Raw genomic sequence first — 20,117 nt, forward strand, 5'->3', positions numbered from 1 at the left:
AGGCAGCAGGAGCATTAGTTAATCTAAAGGGCATAATTGCGAACTCGTAATGCCCATATCTCGAGTTGAAGGCGATTTTTGGAATATCTTCTCTCCTAATCAACAACTGGTAATACCCCTGTTGGAGGTCCAGTTTCGAGAAGACTATAGCTCCTTACAACTGGTCGAACAACTCATCAATGTGGGGCAGTGGATACTTATTCTTAATCGTGATGTTGTTCAGGCCCTGGTAGTCAATACATATCCTCAAAGTTTCATTTTTTTTCTTCACAAACAAGACAGGAGCTCCCCAAGGAGACTCACTCTTTTGAATGAATCCCCGCTCCAGAAGGTCTTGTAATTGCAACTTTAGCTCCTTGAGCTCTGCAGGGGCCATTTGGTATGGAGTTTTTGAGATAGGTGAGGTTCCAGGTAGCAGGTCTATTTTGAATTCTATCTCTCTTTCCAGAGGTAGAGCTACTAACTCATCAGGGAATACATCCGAAAATTTTCTTACAATGGCCACGTCCTCCACCTTTAACTTATCCGTGGGGGGTGTTAATCAGAAAGGCTAAAAAGCCTTACGCCCCTCTACTTATTAGTTTCCTAGTCCGAATGCCCGAAATCAAAACAGATGAGGCTAACCTACCCTTATGTCCAACCCTAAGGTTGCCTCACCAGGAATGCGGAATTCAACCACATTCGTTTTACAATCTAGTTGGGCATTATACTTGGCTAGAAAGTCCATACCTAAGATCACATTATACCCCATAATGGACAAGCTTATCAAGTCTCCTAACATTCTCTTCTCTCCTACCTACACTTCACAATCCCTATAAACCATACTAGTAACCAAACGTTGATTCCCCGTAGGTGTACTAACTTCTAGATAGTATGGTAAACTAGTAGGTTTTATATCGATGCCACACATGAAATCAGGGTTAACAAAGGAATGAGTGGCACCATGATCAATTAAAACTTTGGCAAAATGGTGGAAGATAGGGATCGTACCTTCTACGACATGCGAGGAATCTGGGACCTGTTAGGGCTCTAATGAATAAACTCGAGTTGGCACTTTAGGTTTGGACCCATCTCCCTTAACTAGTCCAGCATTGGTCCTCGGCGGTGGTTGGCTCCCTTTTCCATCTTGTTTTAGGACCGGGCAAGTGGCCAACTGGTGGTCTGCGCTTCCGCAATGCAGACATTTGCTCTCCTTCCTCCAGCAACTATCTTCGGAGTGATTCGGCTTTCCGCAATATCCACAAGGCCCGTGGGACGCTGAACCAGAACTCTTGTGAAAGTTTCCGCCTTGGCCTCTCCCAGTTGGGCCACCCCTGGACTGAACCCCTCTGCCGGAACCCGTCTGTCGTCCACCTCCAGCTCCTCGTCCGAACTTGGAGGGGGTACCTTTTTTTGTTTGCCCGGAACTACTTCCAGGAAAGCCTCGTTTTTTTGCCTGGAAGTTTCGTACTTGAAGCCTAGCACTTTCTACCCATTGGGCCTTCTCCATGACCTCGCTAAAAGCGTTGATTTGAGCCACTGCAAAGTCCTTCTGGATTTCAACATTCAAGCCCTGCATAAAACGCCTGATCCGCCGTTGCTCGGTCATGATCAGCTCAGGAGCAAATTTGGACAGGCGGGTGAATTGGCTCTCGTATTCCGTCACAGATTGAGTCCCTTGGTGGAGTCGAATAAACTCGTCTTCCTTCCTCTCCTGAACCAGAGGAGGGAAGAATTTCGCGTTGAATTCTCTCATAAAATTTACCCAAGTCCTGGGCGTTTGTTCCCGTTCCCATTTTTGCCGTATTACGTTCCACTAGGAAATGGCTGCCCCTTCCAGCTGGAAAACGGCAAAAGTCACCTGCCGTTCTTCAGTATAGTGCAAAGTCGCAAAAATATCGACCATCTTCTCGAGCTACCTTTCGACATCCGGGTCGGGTCCCCCAATAAACTTGGGTGGAGCAAACTTTTGAAATCATTCGAGAGCTCTGTCTTCACTCTCGATGTGGTTGCCAGGGTTTCCAGGATTAGGGTTTGGGTTTTGACCCTGTTGCTACACCACTTGTGCTAGCAAGTTGGTCATTTGCTGCATAGCGGCAGCTATTTGGACGTTAGGGTCAGGATTAGGTCCAGATGAGATTTCTCCAGTACCCCTGTCCGGCGTGGGTTGCCTACTCCCGCGCCCACGTCCCTGTCCACTACGTGTTCCTTCCATGAAATCTATTTGGTTTAGGCAAAAGTACTAAACTAATATAATAACAATGCATATAAGTAAAACCCAAAAACTTTTACAATAACATATATATACACTCCGAACAAGGTCAAACAACACACATATCAAACAATCGGTCAGGTCAAGTATAGTCAAGTCAAGTACAAACATTGACAATCCCCAAGGGAATGGCCTCATCAAAAGAATATACACATAGTTAATCCAAACGTACAAAACGATTAGCTAAGACTCTTCCCTATCCGCCCTATATGCAGAAAACAAAACTATCCCAAAAATCCTAAAAATCGTGACCTAGTCATTCGTCTGACTAGTGGACCCACCCGGCGGGGTGGGTTCACCTCCTGCCCCGGCCCCTGTGTACGACGCCTCGTCGCTCACTCCCTCGACCACGTCAGCGCAGATGTTCAGGATCGATGCGGCTCGAACCTTAACCTTTCGAGCTCGCTTAGACTCGCGCTCACGTGCTACCCTAAGTTGAGTGCAGAGGTCATCAACTCTATCCTCTATCTCAAGCACGTCGTACTCCAGCCACTTAATGCGCTCAGCCTGTTTCTTATTGGCCGCCTTAAGCTGGGTCACCTCGGCCTCAAACCTAGTATTATCCGCGGCCAACTCCTTCCGTTACTCGGCCACGGCCAACACCAAAGCGTTAGGGTAAGCGTACGTGTGTCGACACTCGTAACTTCGAAAGCGGTTAGCCGGGCTCCAACGCACAACGGCCCCTCCGGGCCGAATCTGGTACGGAATCACCGGAAGCACCCCACGGGGTAGCTCTCCAGCAGGGGGATGACTAGGCTCACCATATCCGTCCATCCTACACCAAAAGGGTAAGTAACCGTAAATAACCTTAAGGGATGTAATCAAAATAATCCTCAAATCGAGCATTTCTAACTGGTCCAGGCCAATTCAAACCTAGGTTCTGATACCACCTGTGACAGCCCCACCTTCCTCTAAGGCGAACCAAATGGGTTAGCAGATTGCCTGTCCAACTCTCGCGAGGACTAACGGGACTGTTTAAAGCGATCTAAAACATTCCAGGAAAATAAAACGTGCTCATACAAGCCGGAATCGCAAGATAGCTAAACGCAAATCAAATCGTTGATGAGTAGTGGGTGCCATATCATATAACTCGGAAAAATATTTTCAAACCAAATAAGACCCATAAACAGGGTTAAGCAGTGTTATATACATACGTTTGTAATTTACAAACCAAAAGCGAGATAATTAGATCAAAATACAGTTAGGGTTTTGCCCAAAAGGAGCTATTCAAAAATACATTTGCATAAGCATAACTCGGCAACCAACATGTACAACCTTTCCAAAAGTAATCAATTTTCTGTAAGGAAAACAAAAGCAACAGAATGAGCTTACGCTCAGTGATATACTATCACTCAAGCAGCAAAGTTCATATAAGCATCAAGCTTCTCATTCCAATACATCAAAAGTAAGCAAAGGCACACATCAATAGTGTTGATAAAAGAATACGGGCGACTCTCAAGAGCCCCTTTCCTCGCTTGCATTCTTGATCGGACCTCATTAACCCTCCGTCAATGTTTAAGAGTAACCAACCGTAGGCTCCACTTTACGTCCATTCCTTCCACCCAACATACCCCTACCGAGCCCGAACTCCAAACAGTAGAAATTTGATAATACTCGAGTATACCGGAATCAAGAGTCTCACTACTACAAGATTCCATATAACAGTCCCATGGCTCGTCAACTTTCACGACCAAACCCTCGCTGGCTCGATTCAATCAACTACCAATGGGGTTGAGCTCAGTAGTAATAGTAAAAGCTGTTGGATCCTCGTCCAAACGACACCAAATCCAGTTTTTTATGTACATTTCAAGTACCACAGTGAAACAGTAGACAGTCGTGTATAATACAATAAGGGGTGAGGGCGATCAAGTACAACCTCACTTTAATCAGTTTCAACAGTGCAAATAAGCCTTCAAGACATCAAGTTCAATATAATAAAGTCACATTGTAAACAAACAAGTGAGTAGTATACTCACCAAGCAAGCAAATGATATTTCATAAACTTCCGTCCAAAGAGCGTCTTGGACCACCGTCACGTCCTAAAACATTCAAATAAGCACAATAAGACTCGATTACAGGTCATAAATCAATTCCAAATACTACCAAAATAGGGCTCCATAAGAATGTATGAGCACTAGAGTAACCAGGGAAATCCGGAAATGGAATTAAGTTCTAAACCATAAAAACAGTTTTTGACATCATTTTGCGGTTTTAGCACCATTGGCACTACGATTATCGGATGGAGGTGCAAGATACACTGTTTCGAAGCTAACAGCTAGGGCTACAAGGTTGCAGAAGGTCGCTCAGTCCAGTTCATAGTGCAACTAGGTCAAAAATTCAGTATACCAAACCAGAACCGCAAAAACAGGTGAACAAACCGCATTCTGATTAACGAACCGTAATTCAGACTACCTAAGTCCAAATTAAGTGATTCCAAAGCCATCCGAAAGCTAAGACACCGGGCTACAGTTCTTAAGAAGACGTCAACAACCAAATCAGAAGTATTCTCAACCAAATTAACCAATTACAGAAGCAATTATCAAATTCGGGTAGAAACAGGGCAGTAGGGGTATTTCAATCTTTTCATAAGTTACACTACTCCGATTGGCCTGAAATTTTGCAAGTATCTCTAAAATATCATTCCCTACAACTTTCATGTTTTAACCCAAGGCTAATTCGGGCTCTAACTATGATGAACAGTACCGGGCAGAATGAGGGGAAATGAAACCCTAACTTCCAAAATTTCTTTTCAAAGCAGAAATTTTCTGTAATTAACCACAATTTACACCTTCTAGCTTCTTTCAAGATCATTTCCAATCATCATCCATGGCCACAACATATGAATCATACTAAAACAGAAAAATCATGAATAATTATAAAATTTCACCAAATTCAACCAAAATCATGATATAATCTACAAAATCACCTCTTAGGCTACCACAAGTCATTAATTAGACATCGTTAGATAGAGGAGAGGGGTTCTTTCACTACTCGCCTTAGTAACCAAAGGAAAAGAGCAACTTGGCACCTTAATCCTCCAAACAACTCCACTAATCACCTCACAACCACTCACTTAAGGGTTTTTATGGAGTAAATGCAAGATTAAATGGTGGGTTTGTTGATTTGAGCAAGATTGAATCAAGAATTTGGAGAGTTTTTCTTTCTTTCTTCCTTGGAGTTGGCCGGCCACAAGAGCTTGGAAATGAAGATAATTTTGGTAATTTTTGGTTTATTTGGTCAAATGGTAAAAAGGTGAATAGTAGTCAAAAGGTAAAACTAATCTCCAAGTGACACTTGTCACTTCCTTAATGCATCTCTATCTCTTTGTTCCTCTCACACCAATTCACTTGGTAACTTCTAATTATCTCATAACACCCGGTAAATTAAACTCAGTATCCAAAACTTAACCTAACTGGCCGAATTTTTTCCGAACTTTTCGCACTAGTGGGTCCCACGTCTGGTATACGCTCTTAATTTCTGAAAAATTAACCGATACTAGAAAAATCATCTAAAAACTATATTTACTCATAAAACTTATCTAGAAACTTTTCGAATAAAGAAGATGCAGAAAAATGCCAGTAAACAGAATAAAACCTAGAAAATGAGAAAATTACGGGTTCTCACAGAGTACATATTTTCTTTAACACAAATAAATTTCATATTTAAACTGAGCTATCTAAATATCTAGAAAATATTGTAGATGACTTAAATCCTTTGTCTGAAAGTTTGCCTGCAGATTGGATTTAAGTTTTTGGATCTCCACAACATCTCCTATAATCACAATATCATCCACATAAATAACTAATAAAATTTTATCAGCATTAAAATATCGATAAAATACAGAGTGATCTATTCCAGATCTTGTCAGACCGAACTCTATGATAACATTACTAAACCGGCCAGACTAAACCCTAGCAGACTTTCAATCCATATAAGAATTTTTTTCAAACAACAAACCAATCGTGAATTCTCCTCCTGAACAACAAACCCAGGAGGTTGATTCATATATATCTTTTCTTCCAAATCTCTATGTAGAAACGTATTTTTCACATCCAACTGATGTAATGGTCAATTATAAGTTGCTGCTAAAGATATAAAAAGACAAATAGAGGTAATCTTTGCAACAGGAGAAAATGTTTCTAAATAGTTGATTTCATACACTTGAATAAATTCCTTAACTACCAGACGAGCCTTTAATCTATTAATAGAAACATTAGGCTGCACTTTTATAGTGTCCACCCATTTACAACCAACAATTGACTTACCAGAAGAAAGAGAGACAAGATCTCAAGTATTATTTTTCTCCAAAGCGAACATCTTTTCTTGCATAGTTAATCTTCAACCAGGATGATTGAGAGCATGGGTAATAGGCTTAGGAATGGATACAGAATCAAGGGAAGCAACAAAAAAAGAATATGACAAAGAGAGACGAGAATAAGAAACAAAATTAGAAATAGGATGAGAAGTACAGTGTCTCTTATCTTTGCGTACAGCAATAGGAAGATCTTACTCACAGGAGGGCGTCATACTTGGATTTGAAAATTGAGAGTTAATTGGTGAACTGCGTGACATATCAGGAACTTTCTTAACTACGGAACGACGAGAATAAATTTGAAGTTTAAGATGAGATAATCGAGTTGTGGAATCTGGTGGACTAGATAATTCGGGTAACAAAGATGAAGGGACAGATAAAACAAGAGAAGGAAAAGAGGAACACTGGTCTAACTCAAAAGACATATCTTATTTCATAAAATAAAGAGTGAATTCAAAGAAAGTAACATCAACATAAGTAAAAAAATGATTTAAAATTTAACTATAATATTTGTACTCTTTTTGCGCTCGTGCGTATTCTAAGAAAATACACTTAATAGCATGAGAATTTAATTTATTCATCCCGAGAGCAAGTTGATGAACAAAACACACATTCAAAAATACGAGGAAGTAATTTAAATATAGATTCGTGAGGAAAAAGAATGGAGTGAGGTAATTGGCATCCAAAAATATAGGATGACATGCGATTAATTAAATAATATTAACAAACTGCATCACTCCAAAATTGCTTGGGCACATTCATATGCAACAAAAGTGTTCAAGTAATTTTGACTAAATGTCAAAATTTTCTTTCAACAACTCTCTTTTGTTGTGGAGTATGGGGACAAGAGAATTGATGAAGAATACTGAACTTAGTCATAAATGTGAGGACTCATGTTTTTGTTTTTAAATTAGTTATTTTTATAATTATTTACTATAGTATTAGTTCATTATTTTATCGTTATATGAATTTCTTTTAAATTTCGTTTTATCACGCGCGAATCGAAAGTTCGCGTATTTCGTGTCAAAACAGCTAAGTGGAGATTTGAGAAATTAATACTAGACTACTAAGAGTAAACAAATACAGTGTTAAAGGAATTACATTTGAGAATTAGTGCACTAGTACAACAAACAAGATAGAAAACGGTGGTACGAAACCCGCACGCGACACTATTTGAAGTTGACTTTTGCAAAGTTTCTTGGCCACAATTTCTTAAAGCTTTCAAGACAAAATTCATTCCTACCAAACACTCTCTCTCTTGGCCGGCTCGAGTCGTAAGGTCGGTCGATGAGTTTGGATGTCCCCCACTATTATATCTATAAGTCGATGAGATTCACTAATGCGACACTTCACTTTATTCACTTAACAATTCATTTCATGCAATTCAAATACAATTCACTTAAAAAAGAATGAGTGCGATAAAGTACGCACTCGACTCAACATTTGCAAAATACTCAATTGATGAGAGCAATTACGCACGTAGTAACACTCTGTACACTCGACACTCACCAAGTCAAAAATGGGTAAGTGAGCAAATAAGTCTTCAGGCGTCCACTCCGAGATCCTCTTGGAGATCCTCTTGAGTATGTGAAGAAATAACGATTTTTTATCATTATAAGTGGTAATAGTAATCTGGTGGAAACTCAAGAGTTCGTCCATATTAAGCGTAGAATAGTTAAGATTTATATTATGGGGTAATTTAGAAGCAAAAGAATAAAAGAGTAATATGATTAGAGCTTTCATTGTGAATAGTTACTTATTTTGATCCATTGATTTGCCTGGCAAGCTAGCAGTTGACTTAAGCCAACCGGTGAGATAACAAATTTGAGAAAGATGCATAAGGAAATGGATATTCTTCGGAAGGAAATAGAATTTCAAAAGAAATTGGCTGACTATTAGGAAGGACGGTGAAAACAAGAATATGCGGAGAAAATTGATTTGACATACAAGAACGTAGAATTGAAAAAAAAAATACAAGGAAAATTCTTAAACTGGTCAAGTCGTGACTCTTCGCGTAATTTGTGGATACTGTGTCAAGATTAATCACGCTGAGACCGAGTGTTGGAGAAAGTAAGAAAAATGTCTGAGGTGCGGTAGTACCGAGCATGAGTTTTCGAATTGCCCTAGAGCTTCTAAGAAAAGAGGAAATACTTGACAGTCTGCTAGATTCACTGCAAAGCAGTCGAGGGTTAAAAGGGGTGATTAATGCAAATGACTGTGAGATAGATCCAAATAATGAAAGTAATATGAGTGGGAATGGATTTGACTCCACTCGAGGAATGTAGGGGTTGTAGGTTTACCTAGCCTAGACTGGTATTTTAGAGGTGGTAATCTTTTGTAAAAGGAAAAGTCCGTTTATTATTTTGTATTTTGGCAACTCGGCACGTTCTGTTATGATCTTGTTGTTTTCCTTGTCCTTTTGAAATGATTTGATAAACCTATTTCAACTTGATATAACTATTATGATATTTTATAACATATGATAATTTACTTACTTTTAATTGATTTCATGGCTTATAGGTATATTTAAATTTTGTCCCATACCTTTAGATTGGTGATAAGACATGAACGGTAGTAGACGTGGTTGAGATTATACTTGAGAGCATAGGTAAACCTGAGATCTTGGAGGTGACTAGGGATCGGCGGTGGACCAAAAATCGAGAACTTAGGGTTAAAACTGGGACCCAATGCTTGATTGCCAACTTGATATATTAAAATTGTGAAATTTGAGTTGGTGAAAGAAAATATTTGATAGATTTAATGAGTCTAATAATTAAGGGACAAGATATAATATTTGGAATGAAAGTTTGAGACTATACATAGATTATCGAGACTTGAACAATGTGACCATTAAGAACAAATATCCTTTTGCCTTACATGGATAAGAATTTGATCAATTGTAAGAAGCCGTGGTACTATCCAAATTGGATTTAAAGTAGAGCTATTATCAGTTGAGGATCTTAGAAACTGATGTGCTTAAGATCGCTTTTAATCCAAGATATTGGCACTTTGAATTTTCAGTTACGTCCTTATGGTTGACTAATGCACTAGCAGCATTTATGGACCTAATGCATTAGAGTTTGAAACTGTATTTGAATTAATCTATAGTGGCATTTATTGATGATATATCGGTATATTTTAAAGTTCGAGAAGATCATAAAAGACATCTGATGATAGTTTTACAAATCTCGAGAGAGTGCCAACTTTCGTCAAGTTCAATAATTGTGAGTTCGATTGGGAGAAGTAGCCTTTTTGGGTTATACAATATTTAAGAAAGGAGTTGCTATAGATTCAGCTAAAGGACAAGCCGTTTTAGAGGAAACGATCAGAAAATCCTACCGAAATTCAGAATTCTTAGAGTTAGCCGAATATTACCTTCGACTTATCAAGAACTTTTCTAAAACTGCAAGACTCTTAACTGATTTGACTAAGAAGTATGGTAAATTATTTGGGATTTTAAATGTGAGGAAGAAATTCAAGAGTGAAAAAAGTGCTTAACCGATGCACCTGTGTTAGCCGTACCCAGCGGAGGTGATAGTTTTGTGGTATATACAGCTGCTTCCAAAGAAGATTTGAGATGTGTGTTGATGCAAAATAATAAAGTGAGAGCGTATGCCTCTAGGAAGTTAAAATCTCACGAGAGAAACTACCCAACTCATAACTTCGAATTAGCAACTGTAGTATTTGCATTAAAAAAATGGAGGCATTAGTTCTAGGGGGTGACGTTTGAAATTTTCACCGACCACAAAAGTTTTAAGTATTTGTTTTCTCAAAAAGAACTGAATTTGAGACAACGTAGGTGGATGGACTTTTTGGAAAACTATGATTGTATGATCAATTATCACCCTAGGAAAGCAAATATGGTGGCAGATACTTTAAGTCGTCAAGTGCAGGTGGCAGGATTGATGATTAAAGAATTGCATTTGCTGGAATAGGTTAGTTGTTGGAATCCCCGACTTAAACCGAGAAAATTGATTCTGGGAAACATTATTGTGACATTCACTTTATTAGAACGTATCAAGGAAACTCAGGAGAAGGACTTTGAAGTGCAAAAGTGAATAAGGGAGAAAAGTCGGATTTTAAGTTAGGAGTAAACGTTGTACAAAAATTTTGGAATCGTATCGTGGTGCCAAAGAACGAAGGGTTTAAGAAGGAAATTTTGGAAGAAACACGTCGATCTAAGTACACGGTACATTCTGGAGGAAATAAAATGTATCAAGATTTAAAGAGTTTGTACTGGTGGAAGAACATGAAAAAGAAAATTGTTCTGTTTGTCCAGACCTACTTGATTTGCCAGCAGGTTAAAACCAAGCATCAGAAATTGTTTGATCTATTGCAACCTTTAGAGATACTCGAGTGAAAATGAAAAAAATATTATCATGAATTTTGTATCTGGATTACTTGGGACACAAAGAGGTCACGACGCCATTTGGGTAATAGTAGATAACTTGATCAAATCGGGTCATTTTCTACCGATTAGTATGAAGTACTCATTGGAGAAGTTAACTAAGTTATATTTGGATTAAATTATAAAGCTACATGGAATTCTAATAAGTATTGTGTCCAACTAAGATCCATGGTTTGTTTCGCGATTTTGGTAGAAGATGCAGGGAAATATTAGGGACTAAATTAAATTTTAGCACTACTTACCATCCCCAGATGATGGACTATCTGAGAGGACAATTCAGACTCTCGAGAACATGTTGAGAGCCTGTATTTTGGATTTTGGAGAGAGTCGGAGTAGTAATTGATATTAATAGAATTTATTTATAATAATAGTTGCCATTCATCCATTCAAATGGCTTCATACGAAATTTTACATGGTCAAAAGTGTAAATATCCAATTTGTTGGAATGAAATAGGTGAAAGAAAGGTTTTAGACCTAACTACAGTGCCATGGATTGAGGAGGCGTACGAAAAGGTGAAATTGATACGTCAAAAGATACAAAATGCTCAAAGTCGTCAACAGAGTTATACAGATAACCGAAGGAAGGATTTAGAATTTGCGGTTGGAAATCAAGTTTTTCTTATGATTATTCTTCTGAAAGCGAGTTTGATGGCAGGAAAAGGAAAGAATCTACAACCAAAATTTGTAGAATCATATAAGATTCTTCAACATATAAGAAATACAGTTTATAAATTAGAATTGCCACCAAGTTTATCTTGAATTCATAATGTTTTTTACGTGTCTATACTCAAAAAATATCATCCAAATCCATCTCATGTTCTGCATTCGGAAAATATTGGAATCGACGAGGCACTAACCTATGAGAAGAAACCGATAAAGCCTCTAGATCGTAAAGTGAAAGAATTAAAAAATAAACGAATTTCGTTGATGAAGGTTCTATGGAGAAACCACGGACTGCAAGAAGCAACGTGGGAAGTAGAAGAGGAAATTCGAGGAAAATATACAAACCTATTTCCAAATCAAGGTATAAATTTCGTGAACGAAATTCTCTTAAGGGAAAGAGGATGTGAGGACTCATGTTTTTATTCTTAAAATAATTATTTTTATAATTATTTATCCTAATATTAATTAATTATATTATCGTTACATAAATTCTTTTTATATTTTATTTTATCGCGCGCGAATCGAAAGTTCACGTATTTCGAGTCAAAATGGCTAAGTGGAGATTTGTGAAATTAATATTAGATTATTAAGAATAAATAAATACAGTGTTAAAGGAATTACATTTGAGTATTAGTGCACTAGTGCAACAAACAAGATTGAAAACGGTGGTATGAAACATGCGCGCAACACTATTTGAAGTTGACTTTTGCAAAGCTTCTTGGTCACAATTTCTTAAAGCTTCCAAGACAAGATTCATGCCTACCAAATACTCTTTCTTTCTCTCTTGGTCAGTCGAAACCAGCAAAAGAAAAGGAAGAAGAAAACTCTTCATTTCAAGCTTCCATCTTGCTAGCAAAACTTTATCCAATTTTCTAGTTCTTGGAGAATCACTCTAACTTGGAGAAAGGCATCAACTTGTGGAGCTTTTTGGAAGAATTGTGGTGGAAAATCTGATTTCTCATCTAGAGTTAGAGGTAACTCTTGAACTCTACCAATCTTTTCATTTCCTTCAAGAAATCATGGTTGGTTTTGCATGTGTTTGAAATCCTGAGCAAGAAATAAATTAGAGCACTTGAGAAATTTCATTTCTCGGTTTAATCTTTAGGTTAGCGGCTTTAAGGTGGATTATAGGTAGCTGGCTTGAGGTGTGATTGGTTGATTGATGTTGTTTATGTGTTGTATGAGATGATATTGATTAGAAAGTGAAGGAAAAATCGAAAGAGAAATGGAAGTGCAAGCTGGGCAGAACTGTCCTGTTGTTATCTTGCTTGTAATTCGAACTTTTGTTGGTTATTTGGCTATGAAATTGATGATTATATGTGGTATATTGTGTGTACAAAGTGCCTTGAGAAAATCGTTTCAATTGGTTGCTCAAAAATAGAGTTTTCGAAATTGAAAGAAATCTGAAAATGGTGATCTGGGTAGCCGAACAGTACCTCTTCATTCGAACATAACTTGCTGTACAAAAGTCGAAATTGAGTGCCTTTAGTGGCATTCAAAACTAGACATTCATGATTTTCTAACGGTATAAAAATCATTTGCTAGTTCGAATTGAATGAAACGTAGTGATTCAACAAAGTTGAATGTCCTGTTGTGACTATCTGTCCGGGAGGAATGGAGAAGCTGCGTCTTGTGGCTCTATTCTCTCACTTTTGAATTGATTTTGGAAACGATTCTTTCTGTTGAAATGTAGCGTTTTGAACCTAGTTTGCAACGCTGTAAACCATTTTCAATTTGAACTTGTATTGAGTGGGATGTGGTCTGATTTTGAAAGTGCGACAAAGCTGGAAAACTGGAAGTTTTTCCTTTCTTGCTAGCCAAATGGTTTGAGTTGTTTTGGGATGTTTTGTTTCAAAAATTTTGATGTCAATTGCTTGTCAATTAATTATTAAATGTTTATAGGACCTTGATTTTAAAATGGATTGAATTGGGGCTGATTTCATTGTGCAAAACTTTTGGAAAAAAAAGAAAAGCATGAGGGCGGATTGGCCTTGAAACATTTTTTGAACTTTGATAGTTTTGTTAACTGTCTTTCCACGTGAATTTTTGCATGAAATTTGATGGAGAGGTAGTCAACATATAGAAGTTTAAGTGTATCAAATTTGGTGTAATTTTAATACCATTTCGATGCCCAAATAAAACCCCAATTGCTTTTCAAATTTGAAAATTTACTATTCTAGTAGTGAAAGTTAACCGACTATTGAAAATTTGATTTTTACATTCAAAATTTTGAATTTAGTTCCGTTTGTCGTGTTTGAAACCTTGTATGGAACTCTTATTGTACTACGAATTTCAAGGACTGATTCACTTTCTGTGAATTACGCCAGGTTTCCAAAGATGACTGCAAAATCAAGATTCGTTCAAACCTGTCCTATTGGAACTGAAACTTTGAGTTGAAAAATGAGTGCTTTCCGTTTGGAATCTTGAAAAAATGTCTTCTAGGAACATTTAGTACTCCGAACCTTGTTTTCAACGGTGTAGAGTTTTTCATTTTTGGACGTGCGAAACTCAGAATTTGATTTTCCAAAGATTGTCGTGCAAAACAAAAATTTCCTAATTTTTTTGAAAATGAGTTTTTAAAAATTTGTTATTTTCTTTTGATATCAATAGACCGTTTTAAACCCGATTTCACGGGAGAGGCAAGTTTCTCTTGAGATTTTAAATCCTCACTATTGAATCTCAATTTTTAGCAATTAAAGTTCACTTTTAGGACATTGTCTTAACTTCTAGACAAGTGTACATTCATTCTTGGTTGATGTATGGTTGTGAATGATAGAAAATCGTTATTTCTTTAGACGCTCAAGAGGATCTTTAAGAGAATTTTGGAGTGGACGCCTGAAGACTTATTTGCTCACTTATCCACTTTTGACTTGGTGAGTGTCAGGTGTATGGAGTGTTGCTACGTGCTTAATTGCTCTCATCAATTGAGTATTTTGCAAGTGTTGAGTCGAGTGTGTACTTTGTCGCACTCGTTCTCTTTTAAGTGAATTGTATTTGAATTGCATGAAGTGAATTGTTAAGTGAACAAAGTGAAGTGTTGCAATAGTGAATCTCATCGATTTATAGATATAATAGTGGGGGACGCTCAAACTCATCGGCCGACCTTGCGATTCGAGCTGGTATGGGTTTGGTCGTGAAGCTTGGTGAGGCATGAGAAAAATTTATAAATTTGGTTTATTGGAGAAATCTCGCCTGGCATACTCGAATAGTATCGTCTTATATAAAAAAAAGTGCGGGCCTAGAGCAGGGGATGTAACGGTGATCGGGAGTACGAAATTAGTGGGGTTTTACGGACTTATAACCAACCCGATTGACGGAGTGTCAGCTCGTGGAGGTATTAAATCGAGCATTGGCAGAGCAAGTGGAATATAGCTCCTGAGAGTTCCGGTATCCTTCTCAAGTGTGTTTTACTGTTAATTGGAAACTATTTGAATGTTGTAGTTTTAATTCTCGCATAAGTGCTATTGTTATGTAAACTATTTGTTTTGCATGCTTTTCTTGCCCTCACTGAGTATTAGCTCATCCCATTAGATTTGTTTTCCTTAACAGGAGTCGAAATGGAAAGAGTTATAGAGAAGCCGACTTGATGCACTTTTGATCAAGGTTTTGAATGTAATTGATTAGATGACTTATGAAAGTTGTATATTTTGGAGAAAGTGATGTATTTGGTATCTTGTAATGTAAAAATTGAATATTTATTAAGGAAGCGACCTTTTCTTTGTAGTTTCGACTCTTATTGTTGATTGTTATTCATAAGTTTGAATTGTCTCGTAGTGAGTCTGTGACAACTGGAAAATTCGTTCATATTTTCTTAAAATTTCATCTTATTTTGATTAAATTACTTTATAATATCTTTATTACTTATTTACTTTCTCAATAATTGTAGTGAATAAGAAATTTAAGAGTTTTACCCTTAATTTTATAGTTCGAGTACATTAGGATTTTTGCGTATTTTAGTCACGTGATCACTTGGTGAGATGCGTGTACTAAATTTGGTGGTTAAAAGTGAGTTTCATATAAGAAAAAATGTGTGATTAGAAGTGTTAATAATAAGTGAGTGAATCATAAGTGAAAACACTAGTGCGCGCGAGTTTGAAAAACGGCTTGAACCGACGTGCACCGTTTGCTATCGATTGAATACACCACTTGAACACTACTTTATTACCTTAATATCTTTACTTTTATTTCAGCTAATTAATCCTAAAATATCCTTTAAACCAGCCACAATCTTTGACCAAAGAAACGAGAGAAAAGAAGAAAAATTTGAGATTCAATCCTAAGGTGACACTTAAAAGTCATCCAACCAACTTTGACCCAACCCAAGTCCTATCTTCTTATCTTTTTTGGAGCTTCATTCCTTCCACATTTTCTCCATGGTGGCAGAGAGTTGAAGGGAGAAAAGAGAGAAGAAACACCACACTTTCAATATTGATTTTTGGTTTTATTTGAGTTGAATCTAAAATCTAAACCGATTAAACTCTCACTTGGGAATTTAGGAAATTTTGTGTGGTAAAGTTTTGGAAGGAAATGTTGTAGTTTTCTCTTGCAAGCATCTTTGGTGAGGTATTATGGTTTCCTTTCCTTTTCTTATACTTAATCTTGTTAAAGTTTGGTTAGAAGCTTATATTCTTAACTTATGATGGTAAATTAGTTAGTTTTGAATAATATGATGGAATGTTGAGTTAGGGTTTGAAATTTTTACTTGTATTTATGGTTGTTTATATAGCATATGATGTTGATGAGTTTGGATAGGGATTTGGGGTAGTGATTCAAGACATGAATGTTAATTTTTAGCATTGAATCATCAAATTTTCAACCTTAAGGATGAATCTGCCCTATTACCGACCGGTATGTTCATCCATGTTAGAGACCGAATCAGGTCTAGGTCAAAACATGAAAGTTGTAGGGAATGGAGTTAACTAGCTGCTTGCAAAATTTCAGTTCAATCGGAGTACTGTATCATATGAAATGACTAAAATACCCTTGACTGCCAAATGCCCTAATTCGCGGGCAGTTTTCTGTCTTCTCTGAGAGTGCACATTTTAACCCTGAAAATGCACGAATTAGATGTCAATGCCTTCATAGGAAATGTAGTTTTCTGTCTTAGCTTCGAAACGCTTTAAAATTTACCCCAATCTGATAAGCGTAGTTTCAGTTGTGACAAAAACGCCAAGAGACGTCAAACCGGCTGTTTAGCCATTTGTCTTTAAAACTTGTTTCCAGTCGCATTCTTAGACGTGTCTTGTAATTGGATGACATTGAACCTAGTTGAAAAGTTATTGTGTTAACATTGCTGATGTGTGACTTTGGGCTGAATTGCGAAAAACAATGAAGTCATAAATGGCTGAAAATTTGGACAGCATGCCTTTTGTATATAGCTATTTTCCTGAAATTTTGTTCTTTGTTAAAGCAAAGTGATTTTGTTTTTTGCTTGAGCTGCTATGTGCTGTTGACTGGCCAGCGGGGTTGATAAGGTGAACGGAGAAAGTAAGTGAAGTCTACGGACTATGAGTATTTTGGTTGACGGAGTGTCAACAGGTAGTTAAGCTCGGGGAATTGAACTGGATTCGACCAAACCCCGACCGACTCGAATAGTCTGTTTATCCTTGGAATCGGGTTGGAACCAAACCCTGAGATATCTAATGTTTCAACAAAGAATATCTCTCAACAAAGTATTCATCAAAATACTCAATTCTTGTAATCACCCCAACAGCACACAACACAAGGGGTGATACTCAACATAAGGCATGTATTCTCACATATTAAATCAAGAACAGAAAATGAGTTTAAGTCGAGTGAGATAAAGCACACCCTTGCCTAAGTACTCATTTAACATATACAAAGCATTTTGATAATTTATTACATAAACAAATTCAATTACTCACTCAAAATAACTAGCACGCAAATCAAGATAATTTATACGGGTCCACCGAGTTCGTCCGGGCCGTCACTGCCTGTGATAGAAGATTATACTCAACTATCAGTCAAACAACCAACACAATGGAAATAAAAACTAAAATGGCCAAAGTGGCAAAAACGGTAAAGAAACGTTTGCACGTTTGTTTTAGTTTTGGCAATAAAGCGATTAAAATTTTGAAATTTGCATTTGAGTCAAAAAGACAAGGAAAATGTATTCCTATTGGTCGCTATTATCATTCTTTCAAGGGTACGAGTTTCGATCAAATTCTAACTTATATACCTCTACGAAAGAAGACTCGAATACCCTAAACAATTCAAGTTCAATTCATTCTAAAATTTTCGCTCAAGTCGCGAGTACGCATGCCTAACCCTCGAGTGAAAATTTGGGCGGCATGCCCTTTTATATATAGCTATTTTTCAGTCATTTATGGCTTCATTGTTTTTCTCAATTCAGTCCAAAGTCACACATCAGCAATGTTAACACAATAGCCCTTCAATTAGGCTCAATGTCATCCAATTATAAGACAAGTCTAACAATGCGATCCGAAATAAGTTTTAAAGACAAATGGCTAAACAGCCGGTTTGACGTCTCTTGGCGTTTCGGTCACAACTGAATCTACGCTTATCGGATTGAGGTAAATTTTAAAGTTTTTCGAAACTAAGACAAAGAACTACATTTCCTATGAAAGCATCGACATCTAGTCCGTGCATTTTCAGGGTCAAAATGTGCAATTTCAGAGAAGACAGAAAACTGTCTGCGAATTAGGGCATTTGACAGTCAGGGATATTTTAGTAATTTCGTATGGTACAGTGCTCCGATTGAGATGAAATTTTGCAGGCAACTAGTTAACTCCATTCCCTACAACTTTTATGTTTTGACTTAGGCCTGATTCGGCCTGTAGCATGGACGAACATACAGGTCAGTAACAGGGCAAATTCATCCTTAAGGTTGAAAATTTGATAATTCAATGCTAAAAATTAACATTCATGTCTTGAATCACTGCCTCAAGTCCTTATCCAAGGTCATCAAACCATAAACACAACTGAAAATCTCAACTCTAGCTCAACATTCCGCCATATTATTCAAAACTAACTAATTTACCATCATAAGCCAAGAATATAATATTCTAACCAAACTTTAGCAAGATTAAGTACAAGAAAAGAAAAGAAAATCATAATACCTCACCAAAGATGCTTGCAAGTAAAAAACACAACCTTTCCTTCCAAAACTTTACCACACAAAACTTCCTAAGTTCCTAAGTGAGAGTTTAATCGGTTTAGATTTTAGATTCAACTCAAACAAAGCCAAAAATCAAGATTGAAAGTGTGGTGTTTCTTCTCTCTTTTCTCCCTTCAACTCTCGGCCACCATGAAGGAAATGGGGAAGGAATGAAGCTCCAAGAAAGATAAGAAGATAGGACTTGGGTTGGGTCAAAATTGGTTGGATGACTTCCAAGTGTCATCTTAGGATTGAATCTCAAAATTTTTTTCTTTTCTCTCTTTTCTTTGATCAAAGACTGTGGCTGGTTTAAGGGATATTTTAGGGTTAATTAGCTGAAATAAAAGTAAGGATATTAAAGTAATAAAGTAGTGTTCAAGTGGTGCACTCAATCGGTAGCAAACGGTGCACGTTGGTTCGAGTCGTTTTTCCCTAACTCTCGCGCGCACTAGTTTTTTCATTTATGATTCATTCACTTATTATTAACACTTCTAATCACACACTTTTTCTTATATGAAATTCACTTTTAACCACCAAATTTAGTACAAACATCTCATCAAGTGATCACATGGCCAAAACACGCGAAAGCTCTAATGTACCCGAACTATAAAACTAAGGGTAAAACTCTTAAATCTCTTATTCATTACAACTATTGAGGGAGTAAATAAGTAGTAAAGATATTATAAAATAGTTTAATCAAAATAAGAGGAAATTTTAAGAAAATATGAACGAATTTTTCAGTCGTCACAGAGTTCTGGCAAGTGTTAGGCAGGCGTCCCGTCGATACTATTGGATTTGCCCTAGGGAGAAGTGGGGGCGTTACAATAAAGGTATCAATAGGAGTGGAAAAACATTCTTTCGTATTATCACTGCGAAGTATACGTATAGGTACACCAAATTGATTTTTTATTTCTATAACAAATGTACAAAAAATGAAATATTGTTCTGAACGATCTTTCATTAAATAAATTCATATAACTCTGAAAAAATCATCAGTAAAGATTATAAAATATTTAAAATCTAATTTTGAAGTGACTCGATTAGGACCCCAAACATCAGAATGAACTAATAAAAAGGGTTCAGAAATTCGTTTATTGACTCTACTGACAAAAGAAACACGATGATACTTTCCTAACTAACAAGACTCACATTTAAATGAAGACAACTGACTCAAGGTTGGAACCAACTTCTTCAAATTTTGTAGAGACGGATGACCCAAACGACAATGAATTTCAAGAGGAGAAATAGTAGCAGGACACGCAATCGGATCATTGGAGTTGAGAAAATAAAGACCATTATGCTCATACCCTCCACCAATCATCCTCTTTGTCTTCAAATCCTAAAT

General features: G+C 37.1%; 1 protein-coding gene across 1 annotated transcript in view; it reads left to right on the plus strand.

Moving 5' to 3' along the window:
* Positions 1-15,335, plus strand: part of LOC113765481 — a 40,769-nt gene extending 25,434 nt beyond the window's left edge. The window contains exon 9 of the transcript XR_003467724.1: positions 15,184-15,335. The gene's annotated coding sequence lies outside the window, so the exon portion shown is untranslated. The remainder of the gene's footprint in view (positions 1-15,183) is intronic.
* The last annotated feature ends 4,782 nt before the right edge of the window (positions 15,336-20,117 follow it).

This window comes from Coffea eugenioides, chromosome 3, assembly GCF_003713205.1.
Source record: "Coffea eugenioides isolate CCC68of chromosome 3, Ceug_1.0, whole genome shotgun sequence".
In the NCBI taxonomy this organism is placed as follows: Eukaryota; Viridiplantae; Streptophyta; class Magnoliopsida; order Gentianales; family Rubiaceae; genus Coffea; species Coffea eugenioides.